General features: G+C 44.6%; 1 long non-coding RNA gene across 1 annotated transcript; it reads left to right on the top strand.

Moving 5' to 3' along the window:
* Window positions 1–459: 459 nt before the first annotated feature.
* On the top strand, window positions 460–17,795 carry LOC145538070 (uncharacterized). The gene is made up of 3 exons (XR_014076622.1): window positions 460–518; window positions 779–1,077; window positions 14,948–17,795. It is a non-coding gene; the product is annotated as an uncharacterized LOC145538070 (long non-coding RNA).
* Window positions 17,796–23,777: the final 5,982 nt, after the last annotated feature.

Below are 23,777 nucleotides of genomic sequence, written 5' to 3'. Positions count from 1 at the left end.
AATAATGTGTTGGGGTCCTTTAATGGACCGGAACCTGGTGGTACGGAGTCGACGATAAGAAAGTAAAAGAAAGAAGGAAGAAAAGAGGCTGATATTCCCTGGTTTACACAGAGTGTCAATATAACTCTAGGACAAAGAGTTAGCACCATCTACGTAGGCTCAGGCACCCTCTCGAAGAGGTGTTGAAAGCCCGGGCAAGTAAGTAGACACAGTGGACACCTGTGCTCCATGGAAGCAGCCTGAAGGAAAGAGAGACAGAGAGAGAAATGAAGAAAGACACGGGGTCCTGAGTTCTGATGGAACAAGGGTGTTTATTCAACATATTGTGGGCATATATATACTGTCTTACAAGATAGCCTTTTCAGCAGAGATAGGGATCAAAAATCTTACAAATCATCCAGGAAGCATGAGGCTAGAATCAACCTCAAAGAGAGGGGGTTGTAAATAGTTACTCTCCAAATCAGAAGGGAAGAGAGTTGTAAATGGTTACTTTTCACCGAATGGAAAAGCAAACGGAGGTAATGCATAGATTCCTATTATTCCCGGGAACCACCTGCGGCTCCTCTGGCCCCTGCATTCAGGAGCTAATAAGGAACAGAGGATTTATGCAAGACCGAAAACAGCACACAGAAAGTCTCCTGTTAAATGCTTCCTGACAATAATGAATCAGTCAGTTGAAAGTACAGAGATGTTTTTAACTGCATTGATCTTTGAATGCTCAAGTAAGCTTTGCCATTCTCATTTGTTTAGGTTTTGATGTGTTTGTTGTGTCTGCCAGGACTCATGAGAGGAAAGGAGAAATCGCTGCTGTGAGGAGAGAGCTGCTGACTCAGGACTGATGGACCAGGAGGGGCTGATGCCAAGATTTGGGTTCAGCCCTGCAATTGTGCAGGCGGCCTTGACTTGTGGGAAATGGACTTGAGACTGATTCAATCAGGCTATGACTCAGAATCTTAAGAAGAACTGAAAACAGGACCTATAACCTTAGTCTTGTTCTGTGTTCTACCTGCTAACTACTGACTGCCCTTAGCTCCCCAAGCTGTGAATATGGAGAGCTGTGTAAATGTTGACTCACAGGTAGGTGGAGGGATAATTTGGTGTCATTTGGGGTTGGCAGACTTTTGGGGACGCTTTTCAAGGCTAGTATAGCTTTTCTGCCTTGATTTATACCCTGGCCACTCTTGGAGAAGGGAGATGGGGCTCAGAGGAGGGTCAATTGTTCATTCCAACATCAGGGATGTTGAGTGGCAGCACCGGCTGTCAGCCGCCTCTGATCCTGGCCATGGTCGTGGGCATCAGGCACATTCATGAGCACCCTCAGTGGGCAGGAACGTCCCCCACAGGCTCTCTCCCTCATGCCCACGCTTTTTCCTTTCCCTTCACAGTGTTACCACCATCCCCTTCTGCCAGTTTGTCTCCTGAAGTACATACACTGTGCTAAGTGTCTCTTCCCCAGCCTAGAGTTCTATTACTAGAGCCACTTCCAGGACTGGAGCTTCAGAAAGGGTAGTGTCCATCATGTTGTTGTTTTTTTTTTAATTGTTCATTCTTATAGAATTTTAAAGGTTACTTTCCATTGATTGTTCTTTCAAAATGTTGGCTATGCTCCCCATGTTGTACCATCCATCCTTGACTCTGTCTTATACCCAGCAGTTTCCACCTCCCACTCTCTCACCCTTATATTCCCCCTACCACCACCACTCGTTACTGCTAGCTTGTTCTCTACATCTGTGAGTCTACTTCTTTTTTACCATATTCACTAGTTGGTTGTATTTTTTAGATGCCACATATAAGTGATATCATACAGTATTTATCTTTCTCTGACTTAATTTCACATAGCATAATGTCCTCCAAGTCTATCCATGTTGCTGCAAATGGCAAAATTTCATTCTTTGTTATGTTTGAGTAGTATTCCAGTATATATACCACATCTTTTTTTATCATTCATCTGTTGATGGACATTTAGATTGTTTCTATGTCTTGGCAACTGCAAACAGTGCTGCTATGAACATTGGGGTGCATATATCAGTTGAAATAATCGTTTTGGGTTTTTCCCCAGTCACATTGTAGTTCTATTTTCATTTATTTGAGAAACTTCCCTACTGTTTTACACAGTAGCTGCATCAATTTACATTCTTACCAACAGTGTACAAGGATTCTCTTATCTCTTTTAAAAAAAAAAAACAAAACTAAGAGGTTGCTTGCAATATTTTATCTTTTTCCATATTTTATTCACTTTTGTATTTATTTATTTTTGGCCTCACCATGCAGTTTGTGGGATCTTAGCTCCTAGACCAGGAATTGAACTCACACCTTTAGCAATGAAAGCACAGAATCCTAACCACTGGACAACCAGAGAATTACTCTCCTTTTCTCACTATATTTGTTTTTATCCAAATATTCCTTCAGGAAATCCCTGCATTGCTGATCACTTATACTAACTCCCTTCTTAGAGGATCTTCCCAACCCAGGGATCGAACCTAGGTCTCTCACATTGCTGGTGGATTCTTTACCAGCTGAGCCACAAGGGAAGCCCTACAGTCCATGGAATTCTCCAGGCCAGAATACTGGAGTAGGGAGCCGTTTCCTTCTCCAGGGGATCTGCCCAACCCAAGGATCGAACCCAGGTCTCCCACAATGTAGGCGGATTCTTTACCAGCTGAGCCACAAGGGAGGCCCTATACTAACATAGGCGTGTACAAAACATATCCAAGGACTCAATGAAAAGGAAGAAAAATTAATTTTTATGCTCTTCTGAAGTCTTGAACATCTTTTGTACAAAGCAGAACTGTGGAGCAGATAACAAGCCAGCCTTATACTCTATGGTGCTGGGCATCACAGAGCAATGAGATGCAGTGAAAAGTGTAAAACTGGATTTTTAAATATGTTAACGATAAGAGGAAAGAATGCTACTTGTACACTAAACATTAAAAGAGAAGGGTGAAATATTTTTCTTCAGCAGTTTTAGGATGAGAATATGGGAGAAGAGAGTAGCGTGTGAAATTTTAATGAAACGAGGCTTTTAGGAGGAAAAACAAATGAAGACAGCCGGAAGGAAAGCAGGACTTTCTGAATGAGGATGGAGGTTTATCTAAAAGGAGTGGTTTTAGGAGGCCGATTTAGGGAATTTCACCCATCAGAATCCTAGGGTACCACTGTGCCTGGGGAGGCTGCCTATACTTCAAAGTGAAGGAGTGGACATGGGGCTCCAGTAGGAAAGGACTCATCGGTGCTGACCAGGATCTTCCAGTGACAGAGCCGGGGAGGACGGGCAGATCTTCAGGCAGATACACAGAGCACCTGCACCTTGGGTGGCGGATCAGTCATGCGACTCATGGAAGAAGCACAAACACGGGAGTTGTTCTCAAGGTTTAGGTAAGCCGTTTACTAAGGATCAGAGGAAGGCTCAGCTGTGGGCTTGTCAGGCTGAGCTCTGGTGTGGCTTGGGGTGAAGTCTGGGTGAGGTGGGTGCCCAGACTAGGGTGCACCACACGGGGATGGGCAGCAGGCCCCAAAGGGACATGCAGAGTTTCATGAATCCAGATGCCTGCAAAGAAGGAAGGGAGCTCCCATGAGCCTCTGAGAAATTTGAACAGGCAAACAGGTCTTTGCCCTGCTTTCAGGGGCTTATTCTCATCCTCTCCTGGTTAGAGCTCATATCTGCATGGGCTGCCTCAGTTCAGTCAGTTCAGTTGCTCAGTTGTGTCTCTTTGCGACCCATAGACTGCAGCATGCCAGGCCTCCCTGTCCATCACCAGCTCCCAGAATTTATTCAAACTCATGTCCATTGGGTTGGTGATGCCATCCAACCGTCTCATCCTCTCCTCTCATCATCTCATCCCTTCTCCTCCCACCTTCAATCTTTCCCAGCATCAGGGTCTTTTCAAATGAGTCAGTTCTTTGCATCAGGTGGCCAAAGTATTGGAGTTTCAGCTTCAACATCAGTCCTTCCAATGAATATTCAGGACTAATTTCCTTTAGGATGGACTGGTTGGATCTCCTTGCAGTCCAAGGGACTCTCAAGAGTCTTCTCCAACACCACAATTCAAAAGCATCAATTCTTTGGTGCTCACCTTTCTTTATAGTCCAGCTCTCATATCCATACATGACTACAGGAAAAACCATGGCAGAGAAATGGAAACAGCTGACTTGCTAGAGAAGCCCTCAGTAGAAGAGCAAACATCATACTTGTCACCAGTGTTTCTTTTCATCAAGGGGCTAGAGTTGGAAGCGAGGCAGCTAACTGGAAGGGACCCAAAAGGGGATGGTGTGGAACAGACTGGGATGGTTTATGTTTATGCTAAACTATTACAGTAACTGAGGACGTGGGCCCATCCCTCACCTTACCACTCCTTCTCACCGTACTGCTGATGGCTGGATCTGAAGCTAGGTTACAGGGGAAAGCTCTTTAGAAGTAATAGGAGGGAGCTGGACAGACGGTCACCTCAAAATTAAGCTTCAGTCCAATGGGGCAGGCATTGCAGAACTAGTCTGGTATCAGTGACCCACATTGTGTTCAGAAGAGATATTTAGAAGCTTAGGGTGTCTGCCAGGAGGGGCTCCACCTAGAAGGTTATAGCAAAGCAAAGGTTAAGAGTTTAGAACTTTGGTCAGAATAACACTTATGACTATGCTTGTCATATTTAGCAAGGAGATGGTCTCACTCTGGGGAAAGAACTGGGTCTACCTATGGTTTGGGTGGCATTAATTCTGGGGCACATAGCCCAACCTGAGACAGTATGAGGTAAGATGCTTGCCAGGGCTTCTCAGAAAGAAACATTTTCTTTCCTATTTGTAAGATATTTTATTCCTGGGCAGTGGAGCATGAATATGTGAGTCCTACAGTCGCTGTAGCCATGGGATGAGGATGTAGGACCAGGTGGGCTACAGCTCATGTCATGTAGAGCCCATGTTATGACAAGGTAGAAGTTGACATTAGTGGCATTGTCTGAGCTGCTGGACCAAACCTGACCTGAAACACCATTACTACTGAACAAATACATTTATATTATTACTTTAGACAATTTGAGTGGGGTTTTCTGTTTTTGTTTTTCAGTTCAGTTCAGTTCAGTTCAGTCGCTCAGTCGTGTCCGACTCTTTGTGACCCCATGAATCACAGCACGCCAGGCCTCTCTGTCCATCACCAACTCCCGGAGTCTACCCAAACCCATGTGCATTGAGTCAGTGATGCCATCCAACCATCTCATTCTCTGTCGTCCCCTTCTCCTCCTGCCCCCAATCCTACCCAGGATTAGGGTCTTTTCCAATGAGTCAACTCTTCGCATGAGGTGGCCAAAGTATTGGAGTTTCAGCTTCAACATCAGACCTTCCAATGAACACCCAGGATTGATCTCTTTTAGGATGGATTGATTGGATCTCCTTGCAGTCCAAGGGACTCTCAAGAGTCTTCTCCAACACCACAGTTCAAAAGCATCAATTCTGCGGCGCTCAGCTTTCTTCATCGTCCAACTCTCACATCCATACATGACCACTGGAAAAACCATAGCCTTGACTAGACGGACTTTTGTTGGCAAAGTAATGTCTCTGCTTTTAAATATGCTATCTAGGTTGGCCATAACCTTCCTTCCAAGGAGTAAGCGTCTTTTAATTTCATGGCTGCAATCACCATCAGCAGTGATTCTGGAGACCAAAAAAATAAAGTCTGACACCGTTTCCACTGTTTCTCCATCTATTTCCCATGAATTGATGGGACCAGATGCCATGATCTTAGTTTTCTGAACGTTGAGCTTTAAGCCAACTTTTTCACTCTCCTCTTTCACCTTCATCAAGAGGCTCTTTAGTTCTTCTTCACTTTCTGCCATAAGGGTGGTGTCATCTGCATATCTGAGGTTATTGATATTTCTCCCGGCAATCTTGATTCCACCTTGTGTTTCTTCTAGCCCAGCGTTTCTCATGATGTACTCTGCATATAAGTTAAATAAGCAGGGTGACAATATACAGCCTTGACGGACTCCTTTTCCTATTTGGAACCAGTCTGTTGTCCCATGTCCAGTTCTAACTGTTGCTTCCTGACCTGCATACAGGTTGCTCAAGAGACAGGTCAGATGATCTGGTATTCCCATCACTTTCAGAATTGTCCACAGTTTATTGTGATCCACACAGTCAAAGGCTTTGGCATAGTCAATAAAGCAGAAATAGATGTTTTTCTGGAACTCTCTTGCTTTTTCGATGATCCAGCAGATATTGGCAATTTGATCTCTGGTTCCTCTGCCTTTTCTAAAACCAGCTTGAATATCTGGAAGTTCACAGTTCACGTATTGCTGAAGCCTGGCTTGGAGAATTTTGAGCATTACTTTACTAGCATGTGAGATGAATGCAATTCAACATAGTTTTAATTCATGCATTGCGTGCGTACATGGTAAGTCGCTTCAGTCGTGTCCAACTCTTTGCAACCCTATGGACTATAGCCCTCCAGGCTCCTCTGTCCATGGGATTCTCTAGGAATACTGGAATGCCATTTCCTCCTCCAATCTTACCAACCCAGGGATTGAACTTGCATCTCTTACGCCTCCTGCATTGGCAGGTGGGTTCTTTACCAGTAGCACCATCTGTGAATTCATGCCTTAGGGAAGGGCAAAAAGAACACACCTGACAGGAGGAGTTATGATCAGCTACAAAGACCTCTCATTTCAGGAATCAGGTCATTTAGAAAAGAAATCCTAATGGTTTCTCTAAGGATGGTGAAAAAGGGAAAGTGTTAGTTGCTCCGTGGTGTCCAACTCCTTGTGGCCCCATGGACTATATATAGCTCACCAGGCTCCTCTGTCCATGGAATTCTCCAGGCAAGAATACTGGAGTAGGTTGCCATGCCCTCCTCCACGGGATCTTCCTGACCCAGGGATCAGACCCAGGTCTCCTGTATTGCAGGCAGATTCTTAACCATCTGAGCCACCAGGGAGCCCAAAGGATGATGAATATTACTTGAGAGCAGTCTCCAGGGATGAGGACTTCTCTTTGGAAGCAGCTGCTCAAACTAAAAACTGAACACAAGCTGCACCAGGCCAGAAATGACGTCCAGAAGGTGAATGGTGACAATGCCATCACTTTGTGTTTGTTTTTTAAGCTTTCCCAAAAGGGTGGGAGGTGGGTCAGAATTTCTTGTACTCTGCTAAACATTGTGTTGAATTCATCTGTGAGGTTGGAGAAAACTCACAAAACTGGCCCTTCCAGATTGTTCCGTAACTTCTGAGGAAGACAGACAGCCCCCAAATATCACAGGCTGGCTGAGTGTGGGTGGTGCCAGGGGGAGGTGCAGAAGTGTTCCGGATAGAAGGCCCCCCAGTGCGATCTTTCCGGAAGAAATGTGCTCCTGGGACAAGGAGCCAACCTGCAGCCTAACCTCCAAGTCCTGGGGGAGGAGGAGGCCAGGACCATGCCCTGAGGCTGCTCTTCCAAAGCACTCTTTGGTTGGGGTTCAAAAAAAAGCACTCACTCATCCCAGGGAAAAGTCACCTGCAAAGGAAAGCTGCACAGATAGGCAGTCCCCTGCAGTGGTCTGATGTCACCAGGTGAGGGGAGCTCCCCAGCATCACTAATCCTCTTCCATTGCTTGTATTTTCCCCCATGTTAAATGGCAAATGCTGCCAAGGTAAAGGTATTTACCTGGGAAAAGAATGTATCTGTGACCTGGCGTGATGTGAAGACCCACCCCATTGTAGGACTGACCTGGGGAAGAGCTTAAGACAGTTCATTTCGGGACAGAATTAAATGATGGTCATTATTTCTGGGGTGGAAATTGCTCTGTGGAAATGGAAGTCATCTGGGGGCAGCTACAAAATGCTGAAGAGTGTTCAGTACCTCCTAATCCTGGAGCCCCTTTACAAAGGCCTTCATTACAATTGTTCACCTCCACATCAATGGAAAGAGCTATTTTCATTTTTCCAGGAATGGTAGGCAGGGGTCACATCATAAAAGCCTAGAGATGTCCTGCTAAAGGAGTCAGATTGGATACTGCAGAGAACTGTTTGTTCTAGAAAGGGAGTGACTGACTCACATATACATTAAGAGTCCCTTCAGGCATCAGGATGAATGGGAGGAAGGTGGGAGGTTCTTACAATAGAGAGAGTTTAGGGGGACCGGATGTTAGGCTGTGACTGCAGGGGACGGAGAAGAGATGGGGGTTTCAAAAGAGAGGAATAAAGGCTAAGTTGTGCTGCTACTTAAATTGAAATGAACATATTGAAAATCAAAGAAGTTGATTTGAGACTAAAATGCTAAAACCCAACAAGATTTTGCCTGGGAGGGGTGGGAAGAGATTGCAAATCAGGATGAAATGAAGGCTTAAGCTAAGCAGGAGGGCTGGGGGTGGGGGGGGGGATCCTAAGTTCAGTTCAGTTCAGTCGCTCCATCATGTCCAATTCTTTGCGACCCCATGAATCACAGCACGCCAGGCCTCCCTGTCCATCACCAACTCTCGGAGTTTACCCAAACTCATGTCCATCGAGTCGGTGATGCCATCCAGCCATCTCATCCTCTGTCATCCCCTTCTCCTCCTGCCCCCAATCCTTCCCAGCATCAGGATCCTTTCCAATGAGTCAACTCTTCACATGAGGTGGCCAAAGTATTGGAGTTTCAGCTTCAACATCAGTCCTTCCGATGAACACCCAGGACTGATCTCCTTTAGGGTGGACTGGTTGGATCTCCTTGCAGTCCAAGGGACTCTCAAGAGTCTTCTCCAACACCACAATTCAAAAGCATCAATTCTTCTCCACTCAGCTTTCTCTATAGTCCAACTCTCACATCCATACATGACTACTGGAAAAACCATAGCCTTGACTAGACAGACCTTTGTCGACAAAGTAATCTCTCTGCTTTTTAATATGCTATCTAGGTTGGTCATAACTTTCCTTCCAAGGAGTAAGCATCTTCTAATTTCATGGCTGCAATCACCATCTGCAGTGATTCTGGAGCCCAAAAAAATAAAGTCTGACACTGTTTTCACTGTTTCCCCATTCATTTCCCATGAAGTGATGGGACTGGATACCATGATCTTAGTTTTCTGAACGTTGAGCTTTAAGCCAACATTTTCACTCTCCTCTTTCACTTTCATCAAGAGTCTTTTTAGTTCCTCTTCACTTTCTGCCATAAGGGTGGTGTCATCTGCATATCTGAGGTTATTGATATCTTTCCTGGCAATCTTGATTCCAGCTTGTGCTTCTTCCAGCCCAGTGTTTCTCATGATGTACTCTGCATATAAGTTAAATAAGCAGGGTGACAATATACAGCCTTGACATACTCCTTTTCCTATTTGGAACCAGTCTCTTGTTCCATGTGCAGTTCTAACTGTCCCCACTCACTCTTTGATGTAGAGGTTTGCTCAATACTAAGAGTCATGCAGATGCAGTTTCCAGCCTTCTCCTCCATCTCTAAACTCACTGGCACCCTGGCACTCTGGGCGGAAATACTGCAGCTGCCTTAGCACTGAACATTCTGTAAACTGCTGCATAGTTTTTGCAACAAGCATGGTACTCTTCAAAATGAAGATTAGTGACCCTGGCTTCTTGCTTACCTATGCATTAAATATGTATACTCTACTTTATAATCATGACCACGAACATGGAGTAATATTAATAGCTAGACAGGTCACTTCTTGAAGCCAAGAACAGAAAAGTGTCTTTTATAAGGTAGGGTGTCAACCACAAAAGAACAACATCATAAAGGAGCGCTCATAGCTAAGTTGTGACGGACTGTTTCCAAAAATAGCAGCTGAGACAATCATCGTAACTATGGAAATCCCCATGGAAAGGCAAATGTCTTTTCTGCCCTCTCGAAGCCTGCCAGGACAGAGAGGCTGTATCATAGATCAGTGCCACCCAGCACCCAGGGGCCGAGGGCTGCTGGTAATTGCTGAAACTCATTGTTTCCCAGGCATATCAGTCCTTGGCAGGGCTTGGCAGGTGCCACTCTCTGCTGTCTTTGAACCCTCTCTGGTTTCACTCCAGCCAGTTTATTAGCTGCCAGCAGGCTGTGGCCTTGTGTCCCCGCTGCAGCCACCTGACACCGCTTTGGGCTTTGTTCCCGCCGTACTGGAACTCCGTGACAAAATCAGATCCAAGTCAGCATTATCACGGGGACTGCAGAGGCAGCCTGTTCTCGGGCTTTAGATGTTCCTCCGCATTTGGCTTTTCTTTCTCTGTTCTCATCCTAGCGATCTCCCTGACCTGCTCTCTAAGGCTCTGATTCCTAACCTGTCCACTGGAGGCCTATCATAAACTGGACTCTCTATGCGGGCCTGGTCCCCTAGCCTCAGGGACTAGGCAAATCATCTGGAGAGAGGAAGGCGCACTTACAACAACCCCCTCTTAAGGCCCACAATTCTCTGTCCTCTAGTCTCAGAGAAGCCTTCTCCTTGTGCTTGTATGATGTAAGTGCCAATTCAAGGGTATGATTCAGGAAAATAAAATATTGCTTCTTGGGGGTCACAGAGAGTCTTCAGTTAAGAGTTTTTGGGAAAAGTGTAGCCCATTGTGGGTAATGTACACATGGCCTGGGTGTATAGTGTATAGGAAAGGGACAGAATACCTTTCATGATGGTTGGTCAGATTCATTTTTATGTCATATATATGCTAGCTGTGTGTTTCTTTTTAATTTTCTTATTTCGGGATAGCTAGAGCCTAGCATTATAAATGGAACCTCCAGGAAACTAGGTAAATGCAGGTGAGGGATGGAACAGATGTCTAATTTCAATGTAAACCTGAACAATATGGTGCCAACAAATCCTATTGATTTTTAGTTTCTCGTACCTTCCCTGCAACACAGGACAGAAATCAGCAGAAAAGATGAAGAGAACGCCCAAGGGAGCTTCTCGTTCTTTTCTTTTTCTTCATCCACTCATCTCAACACCTTGAAGAAACTATATTTAAGACCCTGGTGCAAGTTGGCCATGAAGCATTCCACTCAGACCTTTTGTCCTGTAAGAGAGAAGAAAACAAAACAAAACAAAACAAAAAACGCCGTTCCAAAGAGCTGATCTCACTATATTGTTGGAGGCTTCTGAGTTCTGTCTGCCTAAAGAACATTCTGCTAATTAGTCAGACAGCCGGTGAGTTAGGTCTGCTTAGTTTTTAAGGAATAGGCGGCGTACAAAGTATAAGCATCTCTGACAGTTGGGATTTCTACTTTCAGTTTGCTGACGCAAACGTTCCTCTTTGGTGTGATCAAAAAGTTCCAGCCCTTCTGTGGTTCTGAGCAGCACCAAGGATTTGAACACAGGCCTGTTGGGGTGATGGAAGAGGAAACTTGCTAAGAGAAACAGATCTGGGCCAAACTGTAGACCTCAGCAGTAAAATATAGACACTGAAGGGTGAATCAGAATTTCTTGGCTCATTCACTCCCCGCATTTGGTCTACACTGGCTCTTTGCCCTTGGTCACCTTTAACATTTTCCCTCTGTTCTCATGTGACCTGTCATATACCAGGAAATCACAGCATAGGGCTTTAAAATTAAACAGATGTGAGTTCCAAACCTGAGTCTCACTGCTTACTTTGGGTGAGATTTCTAATCTTTATAAGCCTCAGTTTCTTCATCTGTAAAATGGGGATAATAATAGTATACAAGGTTACTGTGAGGATTAACCAAAATAAAGTATAATGAGTAGCTGGCCTATTGCCTCATCCACTGTAGGTGCTCAAGAGGTTATTTCCCACTCTGGTCCAGGCTTTGCCACTTAATAGCTGGGAGACTTTTAGCAAGTAATTTAAATGTTTCTGGCCTCAGTCTTCCTTATCTTTAAATTGTGCAGAAGGCAAACACAATCACTACTGTGAGACCTGACGAGTGGCTCAGGGGACGACTTCACAGCTATTGCCCTTGTGGAATGGAAGAGTGTCTAGCTTATGTTTGAGAGGCCAGGGGGTGTGTTTCCCCGAGGTGGAACAAGCCTGCAGGCATACTCCTTGCAGGCAGGACTCCTAAATGCAAACACTATATTGCTTTTCCTTTGGAAAGTGTGATGGTCAACTTTTATGTGTCAACTTGTCTGGGCCACAGGATGCCCAGACATTATTCTAGGGTGTCCGTGAGGGTGTTTTGGATGACATTAACATTTGAATGGGTAGACTGATAAAACAGATCACCCCACCCAGTTGTGATGGGCTGCATTCCTTCAGTGAAAGGTCTGAACAGAACTAAAATACCAGCCCTCATGGGAGTGAGTGGAAATTCCTCCTGCCCAACTGTCTCTGAGCTGGGACATTACTCTTTTCCTGCCTTTGAACCTGAGCTGAGACTCTTCCTGCGTCCTGACTCCTATGGCCTTCAGACTGGAACTCACTCCATCTGCTCTCTTGGGTCTCCAGCTTGCCAATCTTGGGACTTCTCAGCCTCCATAACCATATGAGCCAATGCTTTACAATAAATCTATCATCTGTCTATCTATCCATCCACCCATCTATCCACCCCCCCTACCCTCTACTGGTTATGTTCTGGAGAATGCTGACCAATACAGAAAGTCTCTCATTTGTCACTCTTTCCTCTCTCATTGCTTCTGTGTTAATCCAGAGGTTTTTCATCCCAGAATATGAACCGCAGCAAAATCCATGATTTTGCTTTCAGCCCTCAGATGAGTCTTTCTAAAATTCCAATTACCTCTCATCTTTTTGCTGCTCAGAAACTTAACGGTGTCATCACCTGGATACAATGAAGACTCCCTCAGTCTGATATACAAGACCCTCCTATCTGACCCCTTTATCTTACTTCCCACGATTCCCCTCACCAACTCTCCACTCATTCACTAACTTCTCAACACTATTTTCCAAAGATCATGTGCATATTTCAACTCAGCCTTGGTCCATGCCCTTCCTCCTGCCCAACATGCCTTTCCCTCTGTTTTTGTTGTTTAGTCGCTGAATTATGTCTGACTCTTTTGCCACCCCGTTGACTCTAGCCTGCCAGGCTTCTCTGTCCATGAGATTTTCCAGACAACAATACTGGAGTGTGTTGCCACTTCCTTCTCCAGGGGATCTTCCTGACTCAGGGATCAAACCCGTGTCTCCTGGGATTCCTGTAATGGCAAGTAGATTCTTTACCACTGAGCCACCTGGGAAGCCCAACCTTTCCCTTTAGCCCATCCTAAACATGCCCTTCTTCCCTGGTGGCTTCTCTGGTGGCTCAGATGGTAAAGAATCCATAGACTACAGTCCATGGTGGTCACAAAGAGTCAAACATGACTGATGGATTAGCAAACATACCCTTATTTTTGCCATGAATTTGTTGCAGCCATTGCATCCCATTGGTTTGGGAAGCAAGCAACTAAATTTCTGAGCTCAAGAATAGTTACAATACTTCCCTAGTGATTCAGTGGCTAAGACTCTGCGGTCCTAGTACAGGGGGCCCAGGTTTGATCCTTGGTCAGGGAACTAGATCCCACATGCCACAACTAAGACCTGGTGCACCCAAGTAAATAAATAAATAAACTAAGTTAAAAAAAAAAAAAAGAATGGTTACAATCAATGAAGCAGGGAGGGGAAGCAGGTTTAATGGGGAAATGGTTTGCTAAACCTTGGAGATGTCAAATCTGTGGCAGTAGCTTTTTTTTTTTTTGCAAGTGAGGTCTCCTTTCAAAAATCATGCTGGATTTCAATGAGAGAAGTGTTGTTTCGGGAAAATGTTTCTTAAAACTTTTTGTCTGATGCACATCTGACTATCTTCTTGTACTCTAATTTTAAAAGTAGAAATAGTAGATTTTTTTTCTAGTCAGAAAAGAGTAAAGAATAAAATAGTTAAGTTTAAAAGCCCAGAGTCTGTCATCCAGGGTGAAATAAGTCAGAAAGAGAAAAATAAATATATATTAACACATATATGTGGAATCTAGAAAAATGGTACTGATGAACCTATTTGCAGGGCAGGAATAGAGACATAGATGAAGAGAATGGACTTGTGGACATGGTGTGGTGGGGAAGGAGAGGGTAGGACAAAGTGAGAGAGTAACATTGACATATATATACTACCATAGGATAGCTAGTGGGAAGCTGCTATGTAACAGAGCATCAGCTCAGTGCTCTGTGATGACCTAGAGCAGTGGATGGTGGAGGGGACAGAGGGTCAAGAGGGTAGAGGTATATGTATACATATGGCTGATTCATGTTGTTGTACAGCAGAAACTAACACAACATTGTAAAGCAATTATACACTAATAAAAAAGATATAGAGAAGAAATAATTATTTGTATTTCTAATACTACAACTACTGCTGATATTTTAATGCATATTCCTACTTGTCTTTAAAAGGGCATTTTAAATTTTTTTGAAAAAGGAAATGATGTCATACTTACTCCTTTCATACATTTTTATACATTATTTTTAACAATGTATTGTGAATATCTGCCACATCAATAAATATAGATCTCAGTAATAATTTTTAGTGATCATTTGAGGGTAGACTAAAATATAATATTTAATCAATCCTGTACTGATGAATAGTTAGCTTATTTCAATTTTTCAGTTTCATAAACAACCTCATCATGTATTTCTATTCTCTTAAAAGAATTCCTCAATGTGTGACGTTATAATTTGTATAGTTGGGTTTGAAAAATTGTATTGATTTTTAGAGACAAAATTTGCAGGTGTTCATTGTGAGAACAGAAGAAAATAGAAAGGCAAGCAAAACAAAGATAAAATAAATGATAATTCCATCCCCTAGAGATAAGCTATAGCTAGCACTCCATTCTAGAGTTGACAGAACGCTTATAGAAATGTTCTGATCATTTCTATTTTCCTGTTTGCCCAAGTGGTTGATATTTTATCTGGATACTCACTGATTACTTTACATTTTACATGTTGTTACTGTTTCTCTTTTGAGCTTATATATTAGGAGTCTCAGCAAAATCAAGATTAACTCTGACATGATACAAATGTATCAAGAGGGAAAGTCATACCTTTACTGCTTTATGTCTTATCAACTGAATATTTAATTTTTTTTTTTTTTTTAGTTTCAGGCTCCTGCCTTGGAAACTGGATCTGGTGCTACAATGCTGTGTCACTTTCCTGCAGACACGTAGAGTTCAGCATGCTGGGATCATGTGTTAGGAACTTCCCATTCACCCACATCATCAGTGTTTTGAGGAAACAGTACTTCTCTCTGATTATTCCATCTCTTTACTCTTTTTCTTCCATGCTTCTCCATTTCCCCCCTGAGTTCAAAGAGCCTCTCTCCCTCTTCTTTAGATTTCAACCTGCATAGCACTGTATCCGTCTTATAATAGCTGCTTAAACAAGTTTTGAAGCACATTTTCCACCCAGAATAATAAGAGTAGGATGATGAGAGAAATAGGGACAGATGATTTTCCTGGCCATTAGGCATTTTTGCCTTCCTGGGACCTTCTTCCCTCCACCTAAAAAAAAAACAAGATTTAAAACCATATTTTGCAATTGCAAGTGATGAATAGGTAGGGCCCAGATCCTTGCAGGAGGGCTGGGGTCCCTGCCCAGGAATTTGCATTTAACCTAAAGGCTATGGGTAGGGTTGTTGGCAGGGATATGAAAATGATTGCAAAGCTGATATAGTAATGGAGGCAAAAATCAGGAAAGTAGAGGAGATGGAGACAAGTAGGCAGGTTGGAGAGATGACGAGGAACTCGGATGTGGTGTCCAAGTAGATGCTGGGATGAAGGAAAAAGAGAATGCAGTGTTCATTCCTTGGCTTCTAGAACACTTTGATGTCACTTTCCTCCATGTCTTTGCACCGGCTGCTTGTTGCTTCTGACTAGACCTTTCTCCCCTCTTCATCCTAATTATTCTACTTCCCATTGCCACCCAATTCACGCATCACCTCTCCCTCCAAACCTTCCATAACTGTCAGGATCCAGCAGGAAGGAAACAGCATGTTATCACTGAGCAATTAGGGAGAATTAGTAAAGGGACTAGTTATAAAGGTGTGATCAGGGTATAAGGAAACCAAAAATTGATGGAACAGTACCCCACGACTAGTAGTACTGTCACCATCCCAGAAGCTAGAAAGGGCCAGAGAAGGGAAGGTTTCTAGAGCCCCAAGGAAAGAGTTGTGTGGCAAGGGCTACCTGTCAGGAGTAGATACAGATTCAGCCTGCAATGATCCTGATAGGAGGAATCCTAGAGAGAACCAGCACCCCAAACGCACTCTCCCCCTTTCTGCTCATCTTTTGCTTTGGGTCCTCATTGACCAAATCTAACTGAACATAGCAGGCTTGGGGGGCCTCTTGATGCAGTCCCTACCAGCCAGCAGCAGGGCACAGAGCAGGGTAGAGAGTAGACCTGGAAGACACCCTGACGACCCTCAGCCCCAGTCTTGGTCAGCAGCCTCTCCCATTAGATCAACAACACCCTGTGTCCTCACCACCACAGCAGTGCTCAGGCGCCTACATCTCACACCCCCCTGCCCCACCCCCTCACTAGACTGTGAGCTCCTCGGCAGGGGTATCTGCTATGTCTTAACTATCTTGGTATACTGCCCATGCCTAGCACAGAGTCTAGCACATGGTAAGGGCTCCATAAATATTGAAAAAATAAGGATCCACCTGATCAAATGCTAATTTCATGTAGCAAGTAAATTTCTTAATCTATTATCAGCTGATGCCTTAGTATGACTTAGGGCAAGAAAGAACAAGTTCCAGCATTGTAAGTTTGAAGTTACTATCCCCAGAGGACATGTACTTCCTTGCTTTATTCTTTTTTTTTTTTTTGGTGGGTCAGCGTGTCATCAGTCAACAAGACTGCAGCAGCTTCCCCCATGGGGAAGGCAGAATTCCTACCCGAAATTAATATGCATCTGTGATTCTTTTTTTTGTTTGTTTGTTTTAGTCAAGGCTATGGTTTTTCCAGTGGTCACGTATGGATGTGAGAGTTGGACTATAAAGAAAGCTGAGCGCCGAATAATTGATACTTTTGAACTGTGGTGTTGGAGAAGACTCTTGAGAGTCTCTTGGACTGCAAGGAGATCCAATCAGTCCATCCTAAAGGAGCTCAGTCCTGGGTGTTCATTGAAGAACTGACGTTGAAGCTGAAACTCCAATACTTTGGCCACCTGATGTGAAGAGCTGACTCATTTGAAAAGACCCTGATGCTGGGAAAGATTGAGGGCATGAGGAGAAGGGGACGACAGAGGATGAGATGGTTGGATGGCATCATCGACTCGATGGACATGGGTTTGGGTGGACTCCGGGCATTGGTGATGGACAGAGAGGCCTGGCATGCTGCGGTTCATGGGGTCGCAAAGAGTCGGCTCACGACTAAGCGACTGAACTGAACTGAACTGAACAAAGTTAAGGCAAAGCAACTGAAAGCAATGGCAACATTATTTCATGCAAATAACACAGGATGGATCAAACAGAAAGATGTGTTGGGAAACTGAATGTACCAGGTAAAGGCAGAAGCACAGAACTCACAGCTGTTTGCAACTTCGTTGTGTTTATGGAAGGACACATATGCAGGCATAAGCAGGATGAGGGAGTTGCAGACCCTGGCAGTCTGTCCTGTCTGCCCCTGCTTCTCTATTTTCACAGCCATCCCAGGTCGCCTCCTCTTTCAATCTGTCCTACACTGCGGATATGGGGAAATCTATTTTGGCAGCAATTTTCATCCCATCATTAGCTTAATGTTCAAACCCTTTTGACAAGTATCTCCCACTCCACCCTTAATGATGGAACGTGTCTCTTGTAATTGGTTCTCCATCGTGTACCTACAGCTCCTTTGGCTGCATGTTATGTTAAAGGTAAACTCTGTCTTCACTTTGTTGTGAATTCTTGCCACATTCCAACTAGTAGGCACTCGAGGGGGATTTCTGATTAAAAACCCACTTAGAGATACCTGCTCCCTACGTGTCACAATAGCAGCTCTCCACCTTGCTAAAGGTTGATGGCAGCAGTGTGTAATGACTCGGCTTCGTCCCCATTCAGCCGCCAATCTGGTAGATGGATGATTCTGTTCCTCCCCCTACCATGCCCAGAGAGCTCTACACTCCATGAAAAATCAAGAATGTTGCCAGCTTGCTACCTGACTCCTCTCTGCCTCCCAACACAATGCAAAACAAGCTCCTGTTTCTCCATGCTGCACATAAATAGAGATTGTTCTTCAACTTCAGAAATGTCCTTGGCACAGAACGTAGGAGACTACCAGTCACAGGAATTCTCTCTCTCCATCTTACAGAGCCATGGCCAAGATGTTGATCATAGTGTTCAGGAAGCCCATGATGCAGTGACTCTTTCCCTGTGATGGAGGGAGTAAATGTTCCCTAAGCAGTCCCCAGAACCTGGAGCCAAACCCATGGGGGAATCATAGACTCATTCCATGTCTCCTTCTTGGAGATCCTGCTGCCAGGCAGAGCTGCCATGTTGCTCAACTCTAGGTAAATGGTGCTCGCTGGGCCCTGGTGAATGTGAAATGTGGTGGGCCCTGGTGCCAAGCACTGTCTTGAACACAGCAAGGCCCCTGACTGTGTTACAGTTACTGTATTACACCTCTTTGCTTCTTCAGAGGCCCTCTCTGATCTTCCCCACCCTGCTCTGTGACCCTGAAACAGACCTTGTGCGTGGCATCAACACCCTTGCCCTCCAACTTCCCACTGGCAGGAGACTGGAAGCAGGGGAGTGCCAGTGGACCCGACCCTCCCAGGTTGCCATGGGGCTCAGCCCTCTCCATTCTATTACCTTCTCAGAGCTCTGGCGAGCACTCTGTCCTGCCGTCATGAGCCCTAGGGGATCTCACTCTCCCTCATCGCCCTCATCTTTCTAAATGGTTCCTTTAAGAAACTGTTTTCATGTGACTCGGTTCGAGTGTGCCATCATTGATTTCTCGCTGGAATTCTGACAGGGATATTGGTAAAAAGAGTCAGACATGACTTAGTGACTGAACAGCAACAACAAGACAGAGCTGACAGTAACACGGAGAAAAGACCAAAACCAAACATATTTGCAGGTATAATTTATATAATTTTAGATAGTGAAAAAGCTGAAAAAAGTAAAACAGGGTAATAGGATGGAGTCACCAGCTGATTCTGCTCACTGCCACTTAATAGCCTAATTCAGCAGGGCACCTCCTTCCTTTTGCCTTTTTTTTTTTAATCATGTAGTCATATTGCTACTTGCATGTCAATTCCCTGGTTTAAACTGAATAAATTATTTTCTTCAGGAAAAAAAGGAGGACCATTTGACTGACATCTAGGGAGAAGGGCTATGTCCTAGAGTGGCCTGGAAAGGGCTTTCTGAAGAGCGGATGTATGACAAACACCATAATGATGAGAATGAGAATGAGGCAACTGCACCAACATAGGGAGAAAGAACATTCCAGAACAGCAGATGCATAGGGCCCCAAATGACAAAGAGTTTGCACAGCACAGTCCTAGCAGACTAGAAGAGAGTGATAGGAGATGGGGTCAGGGAAGGAGGGCACAAAGGAGCTTGGATTTTATCCTAAAGGCACTGAGAAGTCATCACAGAATTTGGGGCAAGGGAGCTGGAATGGCCATGGTCCTAAGAGAAATCAAATTAGACCATGAAATTGTTTAGCCGAAGAGAATGTGATGAAAGGATTATTCACATAGGTGTAGGCAGGGCTAGGAAATAATAAAGGGGTGAAGTGTGTGGGAACCAGCGACAGAGGGAAGTTGTTAGCAGCCCCACATTTGGAGGGGACGAGGAGGGAGTCGGCCCTGGCCGCTGGGAGGAGGAGTTGGGAAAGAGGGGCCACTGATGGGAGCTGTGTCAACTGGTGACTTCCCCATGGTGTTAGGAAGGTCTGGAGGGTGGAGATGGAGGCAGATTAGGGCACATCCTGAGCCATGGGGGATGAGTCCCAGGCAGGGCGGATGACACAGGAGGATGACTGGACACCCAAACACCTGCACATGTGATGTGAGGTAGAGAGGCAGGGAGGAAGGAATTTCATCATCCGATGGTTACCCTTAGTCCCAATTTGTTGTTCGGTCACTCGATCATGTCTGATTCTTTTTGACCCCATGGACTGCAGCATGCCAGGCTTCCCTGTCCTTCACTATCTCCTGGAGCTTGCTCAAACTCACGTCCATGAGTCAGTGATGCCATCCAATCATCTCATTCTCTGTCATCCCCTTCTCCTCCTGCCCTCAATCTTTCCCAGAATCAGGGTCTTTTCAATGGTTGTTCATATCAGGGGTCAAAGTATTAGGACTTCAGCTTCAGCATCAGCCCTTTGAATGGATATTCAGGGTTGATTTCATTTAGTCCCATTGTGACTTAGCAAATCCTAATGGTTTTCATAAACATAAACACCTTCAGGACTGGGGCCCAAAACTGGGAGGTTCGAGGGAAGGCAAGAAGAAGATGTGGGGACTGCAGTAAAGGGGGCTGCCAGCCCACGGAAGGGCCTGCCCACTGAGCTGTGACATAGGTGAATGCAGGAGAGCCATCTGGTACTTGGAGCAAACCACAGCTTCAAGGATGGTTTATTCAGCCAGCTTCACAGGGATGCCAAACTTTTCAAAGTCCTTTTATTGCTAAGCTCCCATTGCTGTGTGGGCCAGGAAAGCCCATCAGGTGTGGGTTTGAGCTGAACAAAGGCCTTGCTGCCTTGCACCTGCTCACACCAAGGGGCCCTTGTCAACTGGCCGGTACAGGCTGGCAAAAATAGATGGCTTCCAGCCCTCTGCTCCTAAGTGTGGAGGAGAACAGAGCTCTTAGACTCAGATCCAGGGAGAGAAAACACTTCGGGGGTTTTCTTGGAGAAGGTAAATATATATAGCCTTCTTTTCCCCCTTCTAGTTTCTGCCTTGTAGTAAGATACAGGAGAAAAAACCAACAGAGCATTGCTCTCTTAAGAAGCCTCAGCTGCCCCCAACTGACATTATCCAGTCTTTCCAAATGTTTTTAGCAGCATGAATCTTTTTACAAACAAATTTGCCACAGAATCTTTATGTATAACACAGGTGACATCCCAGTGGCCATTTCCTAGACTTTCCCATAGCCCTGATTCCAGCCAGCTTAGCGGCATCCTCCTGAGTGTGTGTATGTGTGAGGTTCATTGAGGTATGATTTGCATACAGTAAAATTCACCCTTTTTAGGCATACAGTTAGATGAGCTTTGACTTGGTCTTATAATAATACCATAATTCAGACACAGAACGGCTCTATCATTCCCCAAATTCCCTCCTGCCCCTTGCCCCCATCTCCATTCCCCACAACCACTGATCTGATTTCTGTCCCTGAATTTTTGGTTCTTCCAGAACATCATATAAATGGAGTCAAGTAGTATGTAACCTTTTGTGTCTGGCTTCTCCCATTCCAGCCTAATGCTTTTGAGAATCAGCCATGGTTTTGCATATTATCAGTAATTTGTTCCTTTTTATTGCTGAGTAGAAGTCTATTGTTCTTGTGTGGTTTTCAAAGTTGTCCTTCAGGTTCTGATTCTTTTCTACGTAGAATATGAAGCCTCCATTCAAATAATTTTCTTTCTGCCTGAAAATACTGAGATGGAAACTGTAGTAACGCCAGTGAAGGAGTGCACGTGGAGTGAGGCTGTTTGACCCCAGCAGTGTCATTGGCATGCTGCACTGGTACAACAGAGCTGTCACTCACCAGGCTCCCCTCACCTCCAAAGCACCTCCGACTTGCCCCAGGACTAGAATTCCTTGAAATTTTTAAATCAAAGCAAGGGAATATTGCTTGCTATTTCTTTCAAATTATAATTAGCAGACCAATTCTTCAGCTGGGGAAAGAATAAAAGGGAATGTACGTGATAGAAAAGAAACCCTGGCCACGAAAGGTCTTCAAAGGACAAAGCTGTGTGACCCAAACACAAATCTGTACAACTAACTGCAACCAAAACCTTCAGCTTTGGCCACGGCTCATCTGACTGTACAGTGGCAAGTAGCTTTTGGATTCTCAATCCTGCCACCTGACAAATGGCTTTTGTTCCTCTCTCAAAGGCCATGCTACTTGCCGACCAGCTCACTAAGTGGGAACCTGTGTGCAGGGAATGACGTGGGGGAGGAGGTGGAGTAGGGTGGGTCCACAGAGCCAGGTCTCAGAGACTTGGGTGCTCTGCGCTGGAGTTTGGAACTTACGCTATAGGCAATGGGAAGGAGCTAAGGGCTTTAGGTAGCGGCGGGTCAGTGTGCATTCTGGAGATCCCTCCACTGTCCAGGGTAGGAAAACCTGTTGGGGGGCCCTGCTGTGATTCAGGAGAGAGATGATGCATTAGCAAGATGATGGAGAAGAAGGAAACCATCTCAGAGACACGCGGGATGCAGAATTAGCAGAGTCTGAAAGAAGGTGAGAGAAAGGAAGGTGCAAACAACAGCTTTTAGTTACCCCAAATAACACTGCGATGTAGATGACAAAACTGAGCTTAAGGAGGTTACATTAATGTATATGAGTTTACTAGCTAATAAGATGGAAATCATACCACAGAACTGAGGCACCACCCTCTGGGATCACTCAGGTGTATGAGATAGCAAGAAACACACTTAAGGGAGTATTGGAAATTACTTTTAAAAAACCAAAAACTTGCTTTGGGAAGAGAGTATCCTTGAGTCCTTGTAGAGTAGTATTTGTGCAGTTACCATCAGTGAGCTAAGTGGAATGAGCAGAGTTTAAGAGGGTTTGCCCTGTTCTCATCTTCCTCACTTACCCTCTTTCGCTCTGTCCTTCCTCTTGCATTTGGGGAAGAGAGATTCGTGTAATAACGAGTTAGCGTTTGAGAGCACTTTCAGCAAAGCCTGCTGCCAGCTGCTTCTTCTGACCCAGACACCTCCCCCAACATCATTTTATTCCTTTCGGGTAAGTGGCCTCCTCCCCACTTCCCAACTGCTTTGGAGATGAAAGAAGGCAGTGAGGGATTTATCCTTTTTCCCATAATATTGTGGCTGTAATTTAAAGCTGCCATAACTCATGTGTAGAACTGTGACCATAATACCATGGAAAAAGCCATCATTCAAACCCCAAAGGAAGAAATGTGGAGTCCTGTTTCTTCCAGCTGTAAATTGCCTCAAAACCAACAGACAGCTAAGGGCATAACCAGACAATGGAAACTAAGGTTTGGAAAGTTACCCATGATGAATTGTTTTTTCTTTTCTCCATTTTTCCACATCTTCACTAGAATCAAAAATAATTTTCTGTATTAGAAGGTGACCAGGACCAGATGATTGACCTGTATTCAGCTAGTATATGACTCTCTAAATTTGGGGGATGCCCTAAAAGACTCTTAGAACTGTATTAAATTTGCAGATAATAGAGCCTGGTCAAGAGGAGTTGGATCAGTTAGACTAGTTCTGTAGGATACCAGCCATGAGTCTTCCGGGGACCATGATGCCTGTTTTTCCTTTGTTTCTGGGATGGGGCGTTCCAGACCTGTAATTTCTCTCACTCTATTCTGGTCCATGCTTCCCAGCTGTGGGTGAATATAATGGCCTATGCTATGGTTAAAACTCACTGCCCTAATTATTCTCCAGTGAGCTCATGTAGGAGATCATGAATCCCTAAAATCTGCTCCTTGTATGTCCTGTCACACTCAGCTCTGTCCAGGATGCATACTTACACATAGGTATGAACACCTGCTATGCATCAAGAACATTCTCTATACTTTGTGCTCACTGTGTATCTCATTTAATCCTCACCACAACTCTGCAAGTTATAGATTATCATTCCCAACTTACAGCTGAGGAAATGAAGTTATCAAGGGACTCGGTGAGTAAGGAGAAGAAAAATTCTAATCCAGGTCAATGGAACTCAACAACTCAGTGCTCCTGCCTCTCCTGGTTCACCATTCTTTTAGGAGGTAAGATGTATATGACCTCTGTTAGAAAAAGGAGGACAG

Source organism: Giraffa tippelskirchi, chromosome 2 (genome assembly GCF_054371585.1).
Source record: "Giraffa tippelskirchi isolate mGirTip1 chromosome 2, T2T-mGirTip1v1.2.pri, whole genome shotgun sequence".
In the NCBI taxonomy this organism is placed as follows: Eukaryota; Metazoa; Chordata; class Mammalia; order Artiodactyla; family Giraffidae; genus Giraffa; species Giraffa tippelskirchi.
Note: the sequence above shows the minus strand (reverse complement) of the source record. Positions and strands in the feature narration are given on the sequence as shown.